Here is a 20,723-nt window from a genome sequence, read left to right as displayed (position 1 = left end):
GTCCCTCCTCCTCTCACCCACACCTCTCAACCAGAGCAGCTTCTTCTTTTTTTTTAATTTGCTTGATATATCTTTCACATAAGATTTCATTTGAAGAAGCAATCACAGAGCCTAGAGAATTTGAAAAGCCCTAAGAAGACGTCGGAGACGGGAGATTCATGCATGCCTGTTTTCGTAACAGCATTTCTGCGAAGTTGGCATCCAAATGTAATTCATTAAATGAATGCTCACATGACACCTGATTTATAAGACCATTAGCTCCACAGAAGATTTGAGGTTGCTTATAAAGAGGTGAGTATAGGGGCGCCTTGGGGTGGCTTAGCTGGTGAAGCGTCTGACTCTTGATTTCAGCTCTGGTCATGATCTCAGGGTCGTGAGATCAAGCCCCACGACGGGCTCCATGCTCAATGGGGAGTCGGAGTGAGTTTCTCTCTCAACCTCTCCCTCTCCCTCTGCCCCTCCCCCTGCTTGCATGCACACGCTCTCTCTCAAATTAATAAATAAATCTTTAAAAAAAGAGAGAGAGATGTGTATAATAAAACAGAGGTAAATATAAATGGGAATAAATTACCAGGACTACAGAAAACACACATGAAGTGAAATCAACACTAGGGAAGAGAGGCACACATATGCAGGTGATAAAGTTCTATGTATTTACTGTTATTGGACTCCAAATTGGCTTCTGAGCTTCCTGTAAGGCAGGGAAAGGGAGAGAGGGAGAGAGTGAGAGACAGAGACAGAGAGAGGAGAGAGAATCTGGTATCTAATTCTCTTTACCAGAATGAAGGAAATACACCAGCTTCTCGGGCTAAGCAAAATTCTTTTAAAGAAAAATGTTTATTTTTTTATTTTTATTTTTTTAAAATATCTTCCAGACATCTTTTTTAAAAAAGAGATTTTATTTATTTATCTGAGAGAGAGAGAGAGAGAATGAGCAGAGGGAGGGACAGAGGGAGAAGGAGACTCCCCGCTGAGCAGGGATCCTGACGCAGGGGCTCAATCTCAGGACCCTGGAATCATAACCTGAGCCGAAGGCAGATGCTTAACCAACTGAGCCACCCAGGTGCCTCTTATTTTAATTTTTTTAAAGAATGCATTTACTTATTTGAGAGGGAGAGAGAGGGAGCACAGAGGGAGTGTGAGAGGGAGAAGCAGACTTCCCTGCTGAGCACGGAGCCTGATGCAGGGCTCCATCCCAAGACTCTGGGATCATGACCCGAGCCAAAGGCAGACATTTAACTGATGGAGCCACCCAAGCGCCCCTAGAAAAATTTTTAGGAGAAATTTCTCACAATGAACTTCATATAGGAAGGGCTAAGTCATAGAATTGGGTCTTTAGCTGGCTTCCTATGGAAACAGACTCCTGTGGCTGATTCCGGGGATGCTCAATAAAAACCAAAGGCACTAACATTAAAATACAAATGTAAAAACAGGTTGGTGAAGATACAAGATAAAACAGCCCAAAAGAGTGCTCTGGTACTGCTTTAGTTTGCTGCTAGCATAGCCCATCCCTTTTAGTTTGGGTCCCCCCAGAAACAGACCTTAAGAAAAGGATTCAGGAGCTCCTGGGTGGCTCAGTCGGTTGAGCTTCTGCCTTTGGCTCGGGTCATGATCCCAGGGTCCTGAGCCCCACCTCAGGCTCCCTGCTTGGGGGAGGGCCTGCTTCTCCCTCTACCCTACCCCCCTGCTCGTGCTCTCTCACTCTCTCACAAATAAATAAATAAAATCTTAAAAAAAAAAAAGGATTCAAATGTAAGTCATTTGTTTGAGATATGATCCCAGGAAACACTGGTAGGGGAGGGGGCGAGTGAGACAGAGAAGGAAAAGAAGCCCCCCAAAGGTGTGTTATCAGGCTAGTTTCTACTAAGAGATATTAGAGCTTACCCCACTGGGGGGTTTAGGAGTATTAAAAAACCTGAGTTAGCCTACTGGAGGGGTGGGAGCTGGGGCATTGATGCTCCCATCAGTCATTGGCTGAAGGCAGCCCCTAGGGAGCCTTAATTCCATGGCACCATCAGCTGGCCAGGCTCCTCTGCAGAGCAGATCCCAGCAGGCAAGCCTTCAGGAAAGAGACACAGGTGCTGGCCTGGGACCACAGGCCAGTGTGCCCACAGGTGGAGTGCTGACAGCATCTACTACACAATCCTGCTTTGGTCACATCAGACTGGGGGACACATGGTGACACCCTAACACCAGTCCACGTTTTCCTGGCTCTCGCTCAGATCTGCTGAGGCAGGACTTCCTGTTCTCTACAAAGTCTTCCCATAATTATTCCTAGGAGAGTTCAGGGAGTGTCTCTCAGGTGCTCCTAAAGCAGACCCATTTGCTGGGCATCTCCCGGGCATGGATCCCTCTGCTGGGAACTGCTTGTAGTAAGTCCCAGGTCAGCTGCTTTTTCTGCGGGGCCCTGGCAGCATCACGGGTTGCACTGGGCCTGGTCAGTACCACGACCTAATGCGTACATTGACACCCATGCCCTTCCGAGTGAGATGGAGCTCTCAGAAGCCCTCAGAACACCACAATGTTCCCAACTGGAAAACAGAAAATGCCTTTCTCTCCCCTTAACATTATCTTCTATCAGAGGTCCATTAAAGCAATACAGTCTTCTGTCCTGATATCAACTAAGATTTCAATTAAAACAACTCTTGATTGTCATATGAAGCTGTCCCTTTTCCTTCTTTAGGCCCAGAAAAGGCAAGGAACAAACCCCAAAAATATTATACACAAATTATCCCTCCCTTCCAACAAGTTATATTCAGAAATATTCTCTCTTCCCCTTCAACACCAAGATTAGTTTTTGTTTTTTTAAAGATTTTATTTATTTAGTTAAGAGAGAGAGAGCAGGAGCAAGGGGAGGGGCAGAGGGAGAAGCAGGCTCCCCAGTGAACGCAGAGCCCAATGTGGAGCTCAATTCCAGGACACCAAGATCACAACCTGAGCTGAAGGCAGATGCCCAACCAACTGAGCCACCAAGATTTGTTACTGGATCAAACCTGTCACCCTCTCTTTTCCCTTGGGATTGTTTCCTGGAAGGCTCCTTAGTCCTTCATGCAAATAGACTTCTCAAGGACTTAGCCCACCAGTTTGCCAAATTTGCTTAGACATGTCTCAAACTGCAATGGTAGATACAGCTGAGACCAGAACTAGGACCCTTGCTTCAAAAAGATGGAAATTTTGAAATTTGGAGAAATGGGTAAATTCTATGTTCTTCAGGGAAACTGTCATGAACGTCGCCTTGGGTGACAACAAAATGGCAGATTGTTCAATATTATATTCCATAAAGAGACCCTGGAATGCTGACAGTCTTTGTTGATGAATGAGAATAGACCCATATGCATGGAAACCAGCAGAGCAGAGAATCATTTTGATCTTGTTTTGAAGGTGTCTAATCAAGACTTCTACCTGTATGGAGGGTCATTCCAGCTCTATGCAGAGGAAGGGTGGAGGGGTACCCGCAAGTAAAGACAGAGTTTTTCTAAGAACCCGATCTCATTTTGTCATAGTCCATAAACAAGGGATCAGTTAATTTCCCAACGTTCTACACTGTAGCGTGCTTTTCCACCGTTCCCAAAGCATCTTTCATTGCAAAAGCATGTGTACTGGAGTCTCCATTATTTGTGTCTGAGTCCCAGTAGTTTCTAAGGCTACGTAGGGAAGAAAAATGTCATCGAGGTGTGAAAATATTCACTAGTGAATGGACCACTTATAGAATTGGCCTCCTGCTTAACCCCAGCATTCATCTCTATACCTCACCCTGCCCCCTAACAACCTTGCATAGCATCTTCCCCTCTCAGGCTCTGCCTGGTGGTCTGAGTGTTAGATGCGGCGAATACCCTACAAAACAATGCAAAGACAATGGCAAAACGTGCGCACAGTGCAGGATTTCATGAAGTCAACAGAGTAACTATTAAAACATGCACAAAGCCCCTTTAAAATGACAGATGGCTAATGATTGCAGAGAAAAGCGGCAAAATTCTTGACTGGCTAGGTGCACTGAAAGAGAATTTTTGAATAACAAGGATTTAACTCCCTTGAGGACATGGATGGACCTTTGGAACATGTTTGTAAACATAACCTACTTTATGGTCATGTTGTGAAAGTCAAAAGGGAAAGAAAGACGATGTATCCTGCTGTAGGCTCGCATATCATGGCATGCCGAAAACCTTCCCAAAATGTAAATCATCCTTTGTTCTTTAAAGAAATACTGCATGGTTGCAGTTATAACTTCAATTCTGTTAGGCATGGGGTAAAATGAACTTATTTTTTGTATTTTTGGTTTAATTTCAATATAAAATTCTAATCTATGCTTTTTCTCCCTACTATTTACTGTGGAATGCTTGGTCCCCCTTTTAAGTGGATTCACTTTATTTATTTATTTTTAAGCGGAGCCCAATGCGGGGCTTGAACTCATGACCCTGAGATCAAGACCTGAGCTGAGATCAAGAGTCAGACGCTTCACCAGCTGAGCCACCCAAGAGCCCCTAAGTGGAGTCACTTTAAATGACTGTTTTCCAGGATTCTCCGCCCTCCAAAATTGAGAACCTTCTGGGCAGCCTGAGGAGTCTGAGACAGGTAGCTGAAGCAGCTTGTCATTAGCGTTGAAACTCCTTTAAAGTTTCACATTTTCTCTTAAAATTTCATGCAAATATGTTTATATTCTATAATACACTTCTGATAAATTACTTAGCTGTTAAATTACACTTTTCACTAAAAGTCTTCAATAAAAAGGATATTCTTGGAAAAATGAACCATATTTATCCTGCGGCTTTATCGACCCCTGTGGCCTGTTGCGTATTTCCCTCAGGATAAATGAACTCCATTTGAAAAGCCTGGCCATAAAGAACCAGCTTTGTCCAGAGGGAATGTTGCCAGTCAACCACTCTACCCAGCCACACAAAAATCCCAAAAATGCCCCCTTAGAGTATCTAGCTTACAGCAGTGGTTTGATCGCTCTGTGAGGAAAATTAATCATAAATGTACTCTTAAGCTGCTGGATTGATTAACCTGATCTATGGGATGATGCTATGTGAGCCAACTCAATTTTGGAGGATGTTATCTGCCAAAAATAATAATCGTGTTTTAGAACATCGTTAAGTCACTCTTTCTGAGCATGGTGAGATGCCAGGATGACCCCCTGAGCATACTCCCAGATCACGTCCAACAGAAGGCGTATCAGATCTCCATGTAGAGGTGTCTTTATTCTCCTCTTTCTGAAGCAGGAATATCCATCTATAGATAATCCTAGTCCAAATGTATTAAGGTATCCATTTTTTAAATTTAAAGCGTGGAGCAGGACAAAGGAGAATACAAGAAAAAGAAAAGGCATCAGAATGATATTCCAGTTTAGAATGTTCTAGATTGTTATTTGCTCTGTCAGGAAATGATTCCTGAGGACTCGGATTCTCATGGTGGTATCAAAATGCAGGTTTCATATGAACACCGACAACTAGGGATCTATATTGTTCTTATGTGGTCCGTTTCCCATCCACTGAGTCTAGGCAATGAATGACTAGTAAAAACCTCAAACAATCTGTTAAAGGCTTTGCCAGATTCCTTCACCACCATAGAGAGAAAATCAGTGATCAACAGGGAGTGGCTGTGCTTGAGAACCCCATTGCTCCCCCACATAAAATATTGGCCTGGGAAACACAAAACTACCATTTGCTAAGAAGACAATGTGCACAATCTTAGTAAATACAATTTATTTTATTGTATGTCCATAACAGAAAGGATATCCAATTCATCAAATGCTGCTCACCCCCTTCCCCCCGCCCCGAAAAGTTGAGTAAGACGAAAGCAAAGAAGAACCTAGGGTCTCCCTCCAATCAGAAGACAGAACCTGAGCCCTGGACACTCAGGTAGGAGTTGAGCCTTGAACTGCCATCCACTTCCTTTCCGCAGCCTGCCTGAGACCATTGACATTTGAAGAAGATGGGCTTGTCACTCATACTCTAAACCTAATCCAGGTATCCTTTAATGTGGTCTGGTTTCCTGGAAAGGGAATGAGCCTTATGTGGATTCCACAACCTTCTGACTGTGTGACCTTGGCAAAATTGTTTACCCTTTCTGTTTTCTCACTTGTAAAAGGAGAATAGTAACACCTATCTTGCAGGCCGTCAGGAGGACTAGAGATAATGCATGAAAATCCTGGTCCTGTTTCTGATAAAAGTGTGCTCCAAGAAACCCTGGTCTTCCTCATCAGCCGATGATATTTCTAGACTTCATTTCGAGACTCTCTAGTTCCCAGAGAAATGCCTTCATTAAATAGTGTTTTAATGTCTTGATACCAATTTTTGTAGAGGATTATCCTAAGACGTCATCATAAGAATTCTGCCTCTTTTGCAAAACTCTAGTTGAAGGCACTGTTCAGTATGTTGTCCATTCAGAATCCTTGTAACACTTTGGATAGGACAAATTTCTTTGAATTTAGCAACAGAAAAGAGTTTTTCTATTTTTCTTTGCTTTTTATCAATAAGAATCAGTGTTTTTATTTTTGTTTAGTTGCTGGGAAGCCTAGGACTAAACTTAATAGAAGCCTTTCCTTTTCTTCTTCCTCCCTGTATGGTTTTTGTTCTTTTTACATTGATTTTAAGCCTTATTTTATACTACTAATACTTTTATTACTACTACTGGTATTGGTAATAGTACATAGCATTTGGAGAGTGACAATGTCAAAGTCTGCCTGAGCCCTGTAATCCTGGAAAACAGTGAAAGTTAAGAAATCCCCCCAATTTTCATGTTCCAGAAAATGACTGAGTGCAAAGGACCACCCTTCCCCATATACTCAATGATGCCCCCCCGTTTACCTACAAGGCCAGCCATAGACCCTCAAAATTTTCTTTCTTTGCCTTATAAATAATGATCTGAACTGCATGTCCCCACTGATTACTCAGAACAAAATGCTTGTTAATCAAACTTTGGTTACACTTCTGCCCTCCCTCCAGGCCCCTGAACTTTTTGGCCCAACTCCCACTAGCCTGCAACTGTCCTGTCCCAAGAATAGGCTGGCCTGGCGTGGGAGGGGGAGACATTCTCTGATCACTATCCCTTATGCCCACTTTCTTACACCTCCTTCTTTCTTGCCTTGTTTACTCCTCTCTATAGAAGAAAATCCCTTTTTGCTGAACTCTTGAGATACTTGCTGATCTTACAGTCAATAGTATTCTCCCTATTGCAAAATTCTGTCCCCTCCCCCAAACTTGCAATAGTCTTTTCGGAGTAACAGTCTCTCCTTACTAGTCTGGATTTGTTTTTTATTTGAAGACAGTAATTTGCCATGTAAAGGGTACACACACATTGTAATACATGCATGTATACATTATACATATATATACACCTATATAATCTCATTTAAGTTTCATGATGACCATAAGAAGGTCAATACTCTTATTATCAGTTTCAATTTACTAGTGAGGAAACAGAATCTCAAGAAATGCCTTGCCAGTAAGTGAGGTAGAGATCTGAAGCCAGACTTCCTGTCCTTAAATCCTGACTTACTCTTGCTACAGCATCATCACTGATCTTTTGGGAAATGGACAAAGTATGAATAAATGCTGAGGACAGAATCAGGGAGAATGTTTCCTCTGGTCTTTCTGGTCTTTCACGTTGCCCAGATGTGATTGCTCTCACGCATTATGATGGCTGTTGTTTGCTTGTTTCCCCAGGAACATAGTAATTAAGAACATTCTGGTAATTAAGAACATTCTGCCAGTTAAGGTGGGAGGTATTCCCATGCAAAACATTTCACATGGAGAACTGCATGGAGGAAACTCTCTATACACATCCCTGGGCACTATGTTGGATGTGTTACTGAAGTCATATTTTGCCTAGTTCCAGATGAATTTGAGGTTTAACTTTGTTACTTCACTTAATCTCTCAACCACTTAATGAGGCAGGTGATTACCTCCATGATCCAGATGAGAAAACTAGGGTTAATTCTTTGGTGGTTCCAATAATGATAGTTACTATCTATCAGAGACAAGAAAGAACACTGTGTGTTACATACTATTATCCTCCTTTTTTGAGGAGGAAATCAGAGAAATTAAATAATGGAAATAATTTGCCCAAAATACAGCAGAGCCCAGTCTTTGCCAAACTCTTCTGAGCTCTCTCTTCTTTTCCTCCACCTCCTGCTTCTCCTTCTGTCTTTTATCATGTTTTTGTCTAATCAAAATTTTTCTTGCACATAGTTTAAAGATACTGAGAGTTTGGGGAGCCCAGATGGCTCAGTCGATTGAACGTCCAACTCTTGATTTCAGCTCAGGTTGTGATCTTGGGGTCATGGGATCAGGCCTGTGTCAGGCTCCATGCTCAGCGGGGAGTCTGCTTGAGAGTCTCTCTCTCGGGGCACCTGGGTGGCTCAGTTGGTTAAGAGTCTGACTCTTGATTTCTGCTCAGGTCATGATCCAGGGTCGTGAGATAGAGCACCATATTAGACTCTATGCCCAATGGGGAGTCTACTTGAGGATTCTCTCTCTCTCTCCCTTTGCCCCTCCCCTGCTTGTGCTCAATCTCTCTCTCAAATAAATAAATAAATCTTAAAAAAAAAAGATACTGAGAGTTCTGCAAGCCTTGGTAAGAAATACAACAGGGCCCCTACCCTTGCCAATTCCTGCTTTTCAGAACTAACCTCTTCAACTTTTTAAAACTGATTCTTTACCTTCAGAATGCTAAATAGCAAGCATATAGTACTACTTCTACATTTTTCAACATTAGGTGTTTCTTAAATTTCCTTAATTTAGACATTGCTTGATTCCTTATTATGGAAGAAGAGGATTTCTCTCTCTTTCACCCAAGTCTCTCAGCCCCCGATACATACCCACCCCACACATGGTTCCTGCCCCACTTAGCCTGCCATTTCCCCAGTCTAATTAAATTAGATCATGATTTTGGTTGGATCGACATTCAATATTTATCTTATTATGAATATAGAAGTACTATTCACAGCCAAGTTTTTTTTTTTTATGTTCAGTTACCCAGCGTATAGTTCATCATTAGTTTTTGATGTAGTGTTCAACGATTTCTGAGTTGCGTATAACACCCAGTGCTCATCACAGCCAAGTCTTAAGTACATGATGATTATTTTCCTCTTTCTGTGAAATTTTCCTCCTGGAGTTAAAAATCATTTTGATTTTGTTTTTTTATTGGTTCAGTTTTCTACGTATTTGTCACTAATTTAGTCCCGAACTCTCCCCAGATTAAGTGATCGCCTCTCAATCATCTCAAATGCTGAAATTCTTCAGGTGCTTTATCCACCTCATTTTCTTGGAGAGACCGCTCCTGGAGCTGCTGGATAGGCCAGGCTGGACGGGGTGCTCCGCAGGCTTGCTTGCAAAGCTGTTGCCTTGAGGCCCCCCCTTCACGAGCTAAGTGGGCCTGGCCTTCCCTCTTGTACAGGATCCCTTTATCCTGGGTGCCGTGTCTTCTTTCTTGGTTCACTCCTCAGTTTCTGGTGGAGCATAAACTTCTCAGCAGTGTCCCGAGGCAGAGTGCATGGCAGGCAAAGTTTGGAGACGTATCTGAAAATGTCTTCATTCTACGTTCACACTCTTGAGAGTTTAGAGGAGCAGAACATTCTGGTTGGGAGTAGTTGTCTTCTCCACTGCCTTCTAGCTTCCAGTGTTATTGCAGTCAGGAAGCCTACTGCTATCCTGATTCCTTCGGGTGAAATCTCTTTAATCTCTCTGGAACCTGGAAGATGATCTCTTGGTCCCTCCTCTGCAGAAATCTCATGCTGACATAACTTGCTATGTTTTCTTCCTTGGTTGTTCCAGATAGTCAGCGTGCTCTTTCAGTCTGGAAACAGATCGTTAAGACTGCGGACATTTTTGTGAATTCTACTTTTGATTATTTTTAACCTCCATCTTCTGTATTCTCTGTTTTTGGGATTCCTATGATTCGGATATTTGTCATCTTGAATGTGTCTTCCAATTTTCTTCCTTTCTTCTCTCCTCACTTTTCCCTTTACTGTCTGAGTAATTTCCTCAACTAATTTTTCAATCATCTATTGATTTAAAAAATTTTCTCCTTTCATCTTGAATCTCCAAGAGCGCTTTTTTTGTTCCCTGAGAATTCTATTTTTTTAAAAAATAGTATCCATTCTTGTCTTTTAGATGCAATATCACCTCTTTCTAAGTATATAAGGTTCTCCTTTTCCCTGCCTATTTCCTGTTTTCTCTAAGACTTTTTTGTCTTTTATTGGTTTGTTTGAGTCTTTGCTTTTCATGTTAGAAGCTCTCCTCAAATATCTAGTGCTTCTTCGCTGGCTGCTTAGGACAGAGCACCAAAAAGCTGTATAATGGTGCTTAGCAGTGCATGGGGAGGTTTGTCATGGCAGCCTGGGCCACTCTCTTGGGAAACTCTTTTTTTTTTTTTTTTAAATTTCATTCATTTGACACAGATTGAGAGTGAGAGAGAGAGAGAGAGCACAAGCAGGGGGAACAGAGAGGGAGAAGCAGGCTCCTTGCTGAGCAGGGAGCCCAAAGTGGGGCTCGATCCCAGGACCCTGGGATCATGACCTGAGCCGAAGACAGATGCTTACCTGACTGAGCCAGCCGGGTGCCCCTCCCTTGGGAAACTCTTGATGTCATTTGAGAAACTTTATCTGGTCTCCTGCCTGGAGAGTATAAACCTGGCTTTTACCATTCGGGGGAAGAAAGTGGTGGTCTCAACATTCAGTGTGTAAACTTGCACTTAATTCCCCTGTTTTCATGTACCTCTGCGCTTGATATCCTTCAGCTTATCTGTTTTATCTCCTCTAGAGAGGGAGACCTTTCCTCCAGTGAGGTCCAGTTACTTTGCTAAGGATGGGAGCAAGGAGTAGGGGGAAGGATCTGGGGCTTACCTGCTTTCAAGCAAACTTTCAACCAATCTTTAAGATTTTTTTTTATTCTTATTTTCGAGTAATCTCTTCCCCCAGTGTGGGTCTTGAACTTACAACTCCAAAATCAAGAGTCGCCTGCCCTACCAACTGAGCCAGCCAGGCGCCCCTCAACCAGTCTTCTTGTCACTGCTTTATTTTGTCCTTCCCCTTCTAGAAGCATTTTATGTCACTAATTCTTGAGTCTCTGGGGGTTCAGAGATATGATGTGGGGTGTTTGTGTCTGAGTGGGGACTTACCTTTCCCAGGCCTGCTTAGATTGTTTCTACTTACTAGTATCATATATTTACTAGTATTATATGTACTAAATATGCTTTCTAGCCTTCAGAACTTTGTTGCTGTTGTCTCGTTTGCCATGATTTTTTGAGTGTATGCATTTTTCTTTTTTTAGTTTCTTTTAGTTTTCATTTTTTTTAAAGATTTTATTTGAGAGAGAGAGAGAGAGAGTGCATGCACAAGTGGGGGGGCAGGGGGAGAAGCAGACTCCCCGCTGAGCAGGGAGACCAACGCGGGCCTCAATCCCAGGAACCCGGGATCATGACCTGAGCCAAAGGCAGATGCTTAACTGACTGAGCCAACCAGGTGCCCCTAGTTTCATTTTAATGGTGTTTCAGGAGGACTGAAGTTAAAGAATAAGTTTACTTATTTTTTAAAGATTTATTTATTTGACAGAGAGAGAGAGATAGCAAGAGAGAGCACAAGCAGGGGCCAGGGAAAAGGAGAAGCAGAGTCCTCGAAGAGCAGGGAGCTTGACGCGGCGCTCGATCCCAGGACCCCGGGACCATGACCTGAGCCGAAGGCAGACACCTAACCGAGACATCCAGGGTCCCCTAAAGAGTATGTTTAAATTGTTATTTGTAACTGGAAGTTCAAGCCAATGCTTGAATGTGAACTCCACTGTTCACCTGCCAAAAAACAGCCCTCCCACTACACAATCAATAATAATTAAGCTTTTATGATCAGTCAGATACTATTTTAAGCATGTGGACATTAACCATATGCTAGCTGGGGTCACTGTGAAAGCTTGGTGACCCCCCAATTTTGGCTTCACTTTTAGTAGCTATTTAACTAACTTCTTTCTGCCTCAGTGTTCACATCTGTAAAATGTAGCTACTAAATAGTACTTATCTGCCTTGCAGGGTTACTGTGCAGATTGTACAACACATATAAAGCTCTTGGCACAATGTCCAACAAATAGCAAACATTCAGAAAAAAGCGCACTAGAATGGAGAGAACAGAAGGACCCTCCCTCCCAAGAAATCACATGTATATGTACATGTGTGAGAGAGAGCGTCAGGGGTGAGTGTGACTTTGGCAACACTGTCCTGGAGACAGACCTGGGGTGGGGGAGGAAGGCAATGTCCTGAGACCCCAGGGACTACCCTGAGATGCCCAAATCTGAGCATGTGTCCCCCTGCCCTTGTGACCTGACATTCCTCTGTGTGCCTGTCTCTCTGTCCCTCCTCTCCTCTTAACTATACTTCCCTCTGTGTCCCAATTCCTGTGTTAATATCTTTTTGTCTCTAGATATATTTGCTAACATGACTAGCAGGGATGCCCTATAAATAAAGCATTTTTTAAAGGTTTTTATTTATTTATTTGTCAGAGAGACAGAGAAAGAGCACAAGCTGGGGGAGCGGCAGGCAGAGGGAGAAACAGGCTCCCGGCTGAGCAAGGGGCCCGATGCGGGAAGCGACCCCAGGACACAGGGATCATGACCTGAGCCGAAGGCAGATGCTTAACTGACTGAACCACCCAGGTGCCCCTAAAGAAAGCATTTTTATCTCCCTTTGCAAAGGGAGACAAGAAACTGAGACACAAAGAGGAGCCATGCCCCAAATCATGGGGTTGCTACCAGGACTCAGAGCAGTAGATCTGACCCAGGGTCCATGCTCTTCACCCACCCTGGCCTCGTCTTCAAGTGTCTCACTTGTCAGTCTTTGTTTTTGTTTTTGTTTTTTTTAAGATTTTATTTATTTATTTGAGAGACTGAATGAGAGAGAGAAAGAGCACATGAGAGGGGGGAGGGTCAGAGGGAGAAGCAGACTCCTTGCTGAGCAGGGAGCCTGATGCGGGACTCGATCCCAGGACTCCAGGATCATGACCTGAGCCGAAGGCAGTCGCTTAACCAACTGAGCCACCCAGGCACCCTGTTTTTGTTTTTGTTTTTAAGATTTATTTATTTATTTGAGAGAGAGAGAGAGAATACATGAGTGGAGGGAGAGGGAGAGAGGGATCTCCAAGCAGATTCCCTGCAGATCGTGGAGCCTGACGTGGGGCTCGATCCCACGACCCTGGGATCACCACCCGAGCTGAAACCAAGAGTTAGACACTCAACCAGCTGAGCCACCCAAGCACCCCTGTCTGGTTTTTTTGGATCGTTCTCTCTTCACCACCAAACCTACTATTTTGTTTTCATTCTCATTCGATTTTTTTCTCCTCCATGAGCCCTTCTTATGCACGAACCTCCTGCCTCATCACTTTGTCTTTTTTCTTGCTCCCGATGGGGTTTTCAAATAAGTTGGGCTGAGAGAAGCCTGATGTGTGGAAGTGGAGCCTGACAGGGCTGTAGGAATTCCTTCCCAGGTAGGGTTTGAAAGCCGCCGTCGTGGAGCACCTGCCTCACTCAGCCTCACAGAGGAGAAAATCAAGAAGTTACTTGGCCCAGGTCACACAGTGGGTGCCAGGAGGAGCTCTGCTCTCCTACCCTTCCCCCCATCCTGTTTCCACCATGAGCCAGGATCTCAGAATCCTCCCATTTGTCCTAAGGTGAACTAACTGCAGAGCTCATGACTTTGCCATGTCAGCTAGAATCAGGTTCAATGTATGCTTGTCTTCCTCTTATCTCAGGTAACGTGCACAGGTTTTAAGACCAACACGTGTTCTCCTTGTGATCTTGTATCCCACCGCCTGACAAGTGAGAAAATTGGCCACATCTGTGGGGAGAGCTCTTGTGCAGACCAGTCACATGCCTCCTCTTTTGGGACAACTGGTCTACAGGATCATCATAAACCAGAACTCCTGCCTTTTCTCTCAGTAAATATTTTCCCCTGATTTAAGCTCCCTCGTGGTCTCTCTCCCCAGCTACTTCCCTGTCCTTTAGCAGGTCCCATGATTTCCCTTTGCTGACTGTAGGAATGAGGTACAGAGGAGCAGGGGACAATGGGGTGTGATGCTCATCTCGACCATGGACTGAGTTTTACAAACATTACTTCATTTCCTCCTTGCTCTAATCTCTACTTTATATTGTGAGAAACCAAAGCCCAGAAAGGTTTATTAAGAAACTTGTCATAGCACAACAAGAAGTTGGCCCTCTCCAAGCCAGAAAGAGCTCATATCACAACGTGACCATGCTAACACCCTGATCTTAGACTTCCAACCTATAGAACTGTGAGGAAATATGTTCTTCTGTTGTTTAAGCCACCCAGTCTGTGGTATTTTGTCATGGTGGCCTGAGCTGACTAATACACATTTCAAAAAGTTTTTATTTTAGTCAATGAGTTTATGGTAAATTTCAAATTTATTAAGGACTACTTTTCTGAATCTGTGAGAAAGGCCTGAGGAAAAGAACATTGCAAGTTATCATGTTTTTGTTTGTGGGTTTTTTCATTGTTTTGGGGGGCGGTTTGTGTGGTTTGGGGGTTTTTTTGTTTGTTTTGTCTGAGGGAATTCAGGTCAAATATACAAATTAATATATTAAAAAAAAGAAGAAGAAACTTGTCATAATGCTGTAAGGTCATCCAGCAGGAAAATGCTGGAACTGGAATTACCCTCACATCTGATTTCAGAGCAAGTGAGACTGGATAAAGAGATAGGATCCTGGGGGTGATTAGGAGGGAAGCTTATGATGAGGAGACTCAGAAGTACTCAGAAAACGTGGAATAATGCAGAGATAGTGGAAACAAAACATTAGGCTGGATGGATGTTGTAACCTGAGCACCCTGAATTGTAAAAACATGGCAGTTGGTTGGGGAATAGGAATCTCAGGCATTTGGGATCAGTGCTAGGGGCTTCTACTCTCACAATTACCCAAGCATCTGATGCTTATCAGAGTCCCCAAATCTCTGCCCGACCCTAAGATGCTGGGCAGAGGCTCTGGAGCTGGTGGGAGTTAGCCCGGGCACAATCTGGCTACTGAGGAGTGTCAGCAGAACCCGGGAGCAAGGAGGAGCAGGGGTTAAACTGCCAGTGCTCCCCATATGGGGCAGGACCCTCCCGGAGCAAACAGCTGTGGCCTCCACAAGGCAGCTGCTCCAAAGGCTGAACTGTTCTCTTTGCCGCCCTCTGGGACTCCAGGACCAGGATGAAGGAAAGGGAGCATTCGGTGGGGAACCTGGTTTACATTTCAGATGGAGACTCTAATTGAGTCAGACCTGGGTCTCTTCATTTCTCATCACCACCAGGAGTCACGGAGCTCCTTTCATGTCCCAGGAAAGTCAGTTCTTTCTCTCCAGCAAGGCTCAGGCTTAACCCATCCCTGGCCCTGCAATGCATGTGTCATTCGCCAGCACATGTGTGTTAAGTGGGGCGCTGGCGGCAGGGGGGACTCGCAGCATCAGCAAGATGCAGAAAGAATGAACACCACTCTGTTCCTCTGCTTCACGCTTTTACTGCTTCCTCGTGGACGCCATCTGGCCTGGAGTCCCCTTGTATCCCCGCAACTCTCCTGTCCCTACACCTAGGCTGACAGATTCTTAAAGAAAGTCCATCTCCTGGGGGATTTAAAGATCAGGATTCTAAATACCACTTATTTTCTTGTGTGTGATCTTGTACCGGTCATTGAGTTTCTTTGTACTGTGTATTCCTGGACCTTTACTTTTCCATTTCTATTCGTTTATTTTTATTTTTTAAAGATTTTATTTATTTATTTGAGACAGAGAGAGAGAGAACGCACACAGGCGGGGGGGAAGGGCAGAGGGAGAAAGAGAAACAGACTCCCAGCTAAGCAGGGAGCCCAACGCAGGGCTCCATCCCAGGACCCCGAGATCATGACCTGAGCCAAAGGCAGATGCTTAACCAACTTAGCCACCCAGGCACCCCATTTATGTTCATTTTTTATCACGAAAGCAATATATGCCTTTGGTAAATTTTTTTCCCTGATACGTCAGTATGTAGAGATCAACCAAATAACAGTTTGGCGTACAGTCTTTGAAACTTTTTAAAAGTGAATTTTAAATATATAAATACATACAGCTTTGTTTTGCTTTGTCGTACATAAATGAGATAATACTATACAGACTTTCTGGAACATGCATTTTTTTAACTTAATATATTATAAATATTTTCTATCTAGAGATGTATAGTTCTACTTCAATCTTTTAACGGCTGCATAGGATTTCATAAGTGGTATTAGAATTCATTCACCTGTTTCCCTATTAATAAACACATAGGTTGTTTCTAAAATTTCATTATTACAAACAATGCTATAATGAATTGCTTTGCGTTAGACTCAGCTGGGGTGATTGCCCAGCTCATGATTCACACAGTGGCAATGTCTGTGATGTTCCTCGGTCTTGGGGAACCATTCCCTCCTTCTGCACCCTTGAACCTATAGACTGAATATGCACAGCATCATCCTGTTTCCAGAGCCACCATGATCGGTCCTAGGGTGGTAAGCACCCCTCAAGCTGAGCCATGCAGAATCTCTGCCCAGACTCTCTCATACGGGATGCAGGACAGGGGAGCCCTATTTTCTTTCTGCTTGGGGAACTGGGATGGCAAAAAACCCAGGAGCTGCCAGAGAGCCTGAGTCAACCCACAAAACAGCAGTGATAAGAGAGACTTTGTTTTTTTTCTAACCAAATGTCTACATCATTTCTAAGGTCCCTCTGTTCTATATTCTACGACTCTGGGAGAATGATTATGGAGGGGACGCCAGGGCTCCTCAAGCCTGATTTCTGTTTCATCCAAATCTCCCTCCTGTGAGCTGGGGGCTTCTGAATCCTTGGAAGATGAGGGATCTCTCTGGAAAAGTCCTCTCCTCTGTCGTCTTACTGGCTCTTCTCACTGTAGAGATCCTCCAGTATCTCCTCACTGAGACTACGTCTAGAACATAAGCACTACCTTCTCTGAGAAGCGCCATTCGAAAGCTATCATCAGTGATTTATATCTCCGTGTGGCTTTCCAGGTCTTTCCATGGAAGCAAACATAAGGCAGGGGAGATAAAAGCAGGAGAACCCTGGACCTAGTCGATTAGTTAACAAATATTTGTTGAATACCTGCCGTGCTCCAGGCAGGGGATAGAAAGTTTCCCACGTTCCTGGCCCCCGTGTCATGGGGACCCGGCTCCCTGACGTTCTCTCCTCCTGCCACCATCCATGGCGACTGTAATATCCATGTGAGCACGCCATCTAATAGCCTTAAGCTTCTTCCCTCCAAAAGCCTCCACCTCCTCCCTTCCTGCGTAAAATGAGGACAAGACTACCTCCTTCACAGGGTTCTTCTAAGGCTCAAACCATTTAGTGTGAATAACTGTGCTCGGTAAACAGTAAAGCACCACTGCTCTTAACACTCAGAACGGGAGCAAGTGCAGGGAGCTCGGAGGAGGCCGGAGGGGGGGGACTGGGGATAATTGGGATGCAGAGAAGCACTGGCCCAGAGGACCCCACACTGATAGAACCAGCCAGTGGGAATAGATGAAGGGCCCAGGAGGGGAGGTGAAGAACTTTGGAATGGACACCCCCCAACACCAATGTTATTCATCTCCCTGGAGAGGGGGGGCTCTAGAGGTTTCCATGCCCTGTTCTGAGCAGTGTCTGCCTGAGGCTGCCAGCCTCTCCCATGGGACATCTGTCTGTCTAGGCATTCATGTCGCCCCAGCCCTAAGGAGCAGACAGAAGGCTCAATGGGAGCTCCCTTCTCTCCACTGCCAATCTCTCAGACTTCTCAGAGATGGAGAGAGATGGACAAAGAGATGCTGGCACCTGGGAACACTGCTAGGGTTGGGGTGGAGTGCGGCTGTGTGGACTTGAACCCTCCACTCCCCACCCCCCCCCCACCTCGAGGGCCACAGCAGACCAGACAGCTTGGGGACGCGCGGCTCCCCTAAGGCAGCGCTGGGATATCAAAGCTGGAAGCGCAGGGGCATGTCAGCCTGGCTTTGTGGGCCCGACTCCCATCAATGCATGAAAGCCTCGCTGTACAAACTGCATTCGCTGCGCTCCCAACCTGCATTCCCGATTGGTCACGGCCTGGCCCCAGCTGCATTCCTGGGCTGGAGGAGGCAGAGGGGCCTGGCCCCTTTGTTCTTCCCAAATCAGGGCTCAGAACCATGACAGGCTGATCACATTACCCAGCTGAGGTCAGCCTGGCAGGAATGACCCCCCTCCTGTACCACCCCCTCCTCACCATGCATGGCACACCACCTCGCTCCTTACCTGTACCCCTATGACCCGCTGCAGGGGGTCTTCGCTGGGGAAGGAAGATCCCCCAAACTACAGCTCTGCTGCTCCTTCTAAGGGCAGATGCTTGGAGCCGTGCCCAGACCCTCATTCCAGGGCTTGTCCAATTTCGGGCCATCTCCAAGGGCCTGCAGCTGTTGTTGGACCCCTCTGAACCCACACGACATGAAACCACATGGCATTTGGGACCGGGGCTCAGTCTCAGACAAACCCCATTTTCATAGATAAGATGCTTTTCTGTCATAAGCCTCATTTAAAAAGCTGCCCACTTGGCCCGGCGCCGCCATCTCACCCCCCGGCCTCCCCCCTGACCTTCCCAGGCCTCCTTACAGGAACATAAGCTTTGATATCTCCCCTGCCTGGCTGCAATCCTGACCGTGCTTCTTGTTTGTTGTGTGACTTTGGGTGACCGACTTAACTCATCAGGGCCTCAGTGTCCTCACTTGTAAAACGAGGATAACCATGAAGACTTAAAAAGATATTGTATGAGAGATTTTTGGCATGTTGTAGATGCCAGACAAACATGATTTTTCCTGCTTGACTCGCTTCCCTCTGGAAGGCGCAGAGAAGTTAAGTAAGTCACCCAAAGTCACACAGCAGGTAAGTGGCAGAGCCAGGATTCAAGCCAGGCAGGTGAGATATCCAAGCCAGGGTTCTGGTAAGGAGGCCTGGGAAAGGAAGGGGGTGGTAAGACGTCACTCCTACTCGAGGTGGGCAGTGGCTTGAGAGGTATAGATTAGTGGCTTGGGCTTCAGAAGGACAGTGGAGACAGAGGGAGGCGGACAGGCTCTACCAACGCCATTTGTAATGGGGGCTGGTTGGCCTGGAGGACCACCCGTCAACCGCCCATCTGAGTTATACAACAATCGTGAACACCCATCATGACTGATGGATTATATTCGGAGATTTTCAGCACCAAGGACTCCTATTCTCACTCTCACCCCCATGGATTGTTTTTGAAAGATTTTTGTCCACAAAACAAATTGAATTCATTAAATTACTAATTAACTTTTGCCTCATGTTTTACCAATCAAGGGCCTACATAATCCAAGCTTCTGATTACAGGAGATAATTCGAGGGAATGTGATTTTTTTTTCTTTTTTGCTTTTCAGTATGTTTATTTTGGAATTAATTTATATCTTGAGTCAAAAGATAAATATATTAATTATCAAGAAGGCCCAACCAGAAAAATATCTGAGGTATTTAACTTATCTCCCCAGGTAAGATAAAGGAGGACTCAGCCTCTTAATGTGCTTAAGTATGAAGAAGTCAGTGAGAGTGACCATGGTCTCTGCTCACTCCTTCTTTTTTGATGTTTTCATTAGTCTGAGCCACCTTTTTATTTGTCTTCCCAATCAATCTTTTTGAGTACCTATGAATACACTACAACCTCTGCCCTGGAGAAAACTGAGGTCTTGTAGGTAGTGCAGATAAGAAAACAGCCACTGCAATAGGGTATGATAACATCATGCTCTGGGTAAGCACAGGTGGGATGGGAGATTCAGGAGACAAGGAATGCAGCCTTGGGAGGTAGTATGGACTGAATGTTGTGCCCCCCAAGTGCATACGTTGAAGCCCTAACCCCCAGTGTGATGGTATTGGAGGTGGGCCTTTGGGAGGTAATGGGGTCAGATGAGGTCACGAGGGTGGGGCCCTCACGATGGGATTAGTGCCCTTATAAGAAGAGACACTAGAGCCCCTCACCCTCTCTCCACGCACGTGCACTGAGGAAAGGCCGTGTGAGGACACAGTGGCAGTCCCCAAGCCAGGAGGAGAGTCCCCACCAGGAATTCAATTGGCCAACACCTTGATCTTGGACTTCAGGCTCTAGAACTGTGAGAAGTGAATTTCTATTGCTTGAGCCACCCAGTCTACCGTATTTTGCTACAGAAGCTAGAACAGACTAAGGCAGGAGGTGTGCTAGATATTCTCCTGTTGTCCCTCCAGATCTATTCTATACCTATATCACCCTGCCCTTGAGCTTCCAGTTGGGTTTTACCAATGGGAGGCCCTGGCCCCAGGAGGGCGAGTCAGCTCCCTCCGGGGTGAGCCGGGGGGGTGGGCTGAGGCTTCGACCTTCTACTGAAGGCCACAGTGCCTGTCAGGCAACTCCCTTCTTACGGTTACAGGGCTTACAGGGTTCCAGTAACCACCCCCTTCCTTTGTCCCATTAGGCCTATGGAGAATGACACTTGGGATGCTATCATTACCTATCTCAACACCCCTAGTTAGTGTCGCTTAATCCTGCCAATGGCTTTGTCAAATATCCTTCTTTTTTTTTTTTTTTTTAAGATTTTATTTATTGGGCGCCTGGGTGGCTCAGTCGGTTGAGCGTCTGCCTTCGGCTCAGGTCATGATCCCAGGGTCCTGGGATCGAGCCCCACGTCGGGCTCCCGGCTCAGCGGGGAGCCTGCTTCTCCCTCTGACCCTCTCCTCTCTCCTGC

The 20,723-nt window shown here is 45.1% G+C and overlaps 1 long non-coding RNA gene across 1 annotated transcript in view; it reads left to right on the top strand.

Annotated features, from left to right (window-relative positions):
- Positions 1-10,177, top strand: part of LOC145716281 (uncharacterized) — an 11,145-nt gene extending 968 nt beyond the window's left edge. The window contains exons 2-4 of the long non-coding RNA XR_014138855.1: positions 84-291; positions 4,384-4,572; positions 5,727-10,177. This is a non-coding gene — a long non-coding RNA (uncharacterized LOC145716281). The remainder of the gene's footprint in view (positions 1-83; positions 292-4,383; positions 4,573-5,726) is intronic.
- The last annotated feature ends 10,546 nt before the right edge of the window (positions 10,178-20,723 follow it).

This window comes from Leptonychotes weddellii, chromosome 11, assembly GCF_054177405.1.
Source record: "Leptonychotes weddellii isolate Sample4059 chromosome 11, ASM5417740v2, whole genome shotgun sequence".
Classification (NCBI taxonomy): domain Eukaryota; kingdom Metazoa; phylum Chordata; class Mammalia; order Carnivora; family Phocidae; genus Leptonychotes; species Leptonychotes weddellii.
Note: the sequence above shows the minus strand (reverse complement) of the source record. Positions and strands in the feature narration are given on the sequence as shown.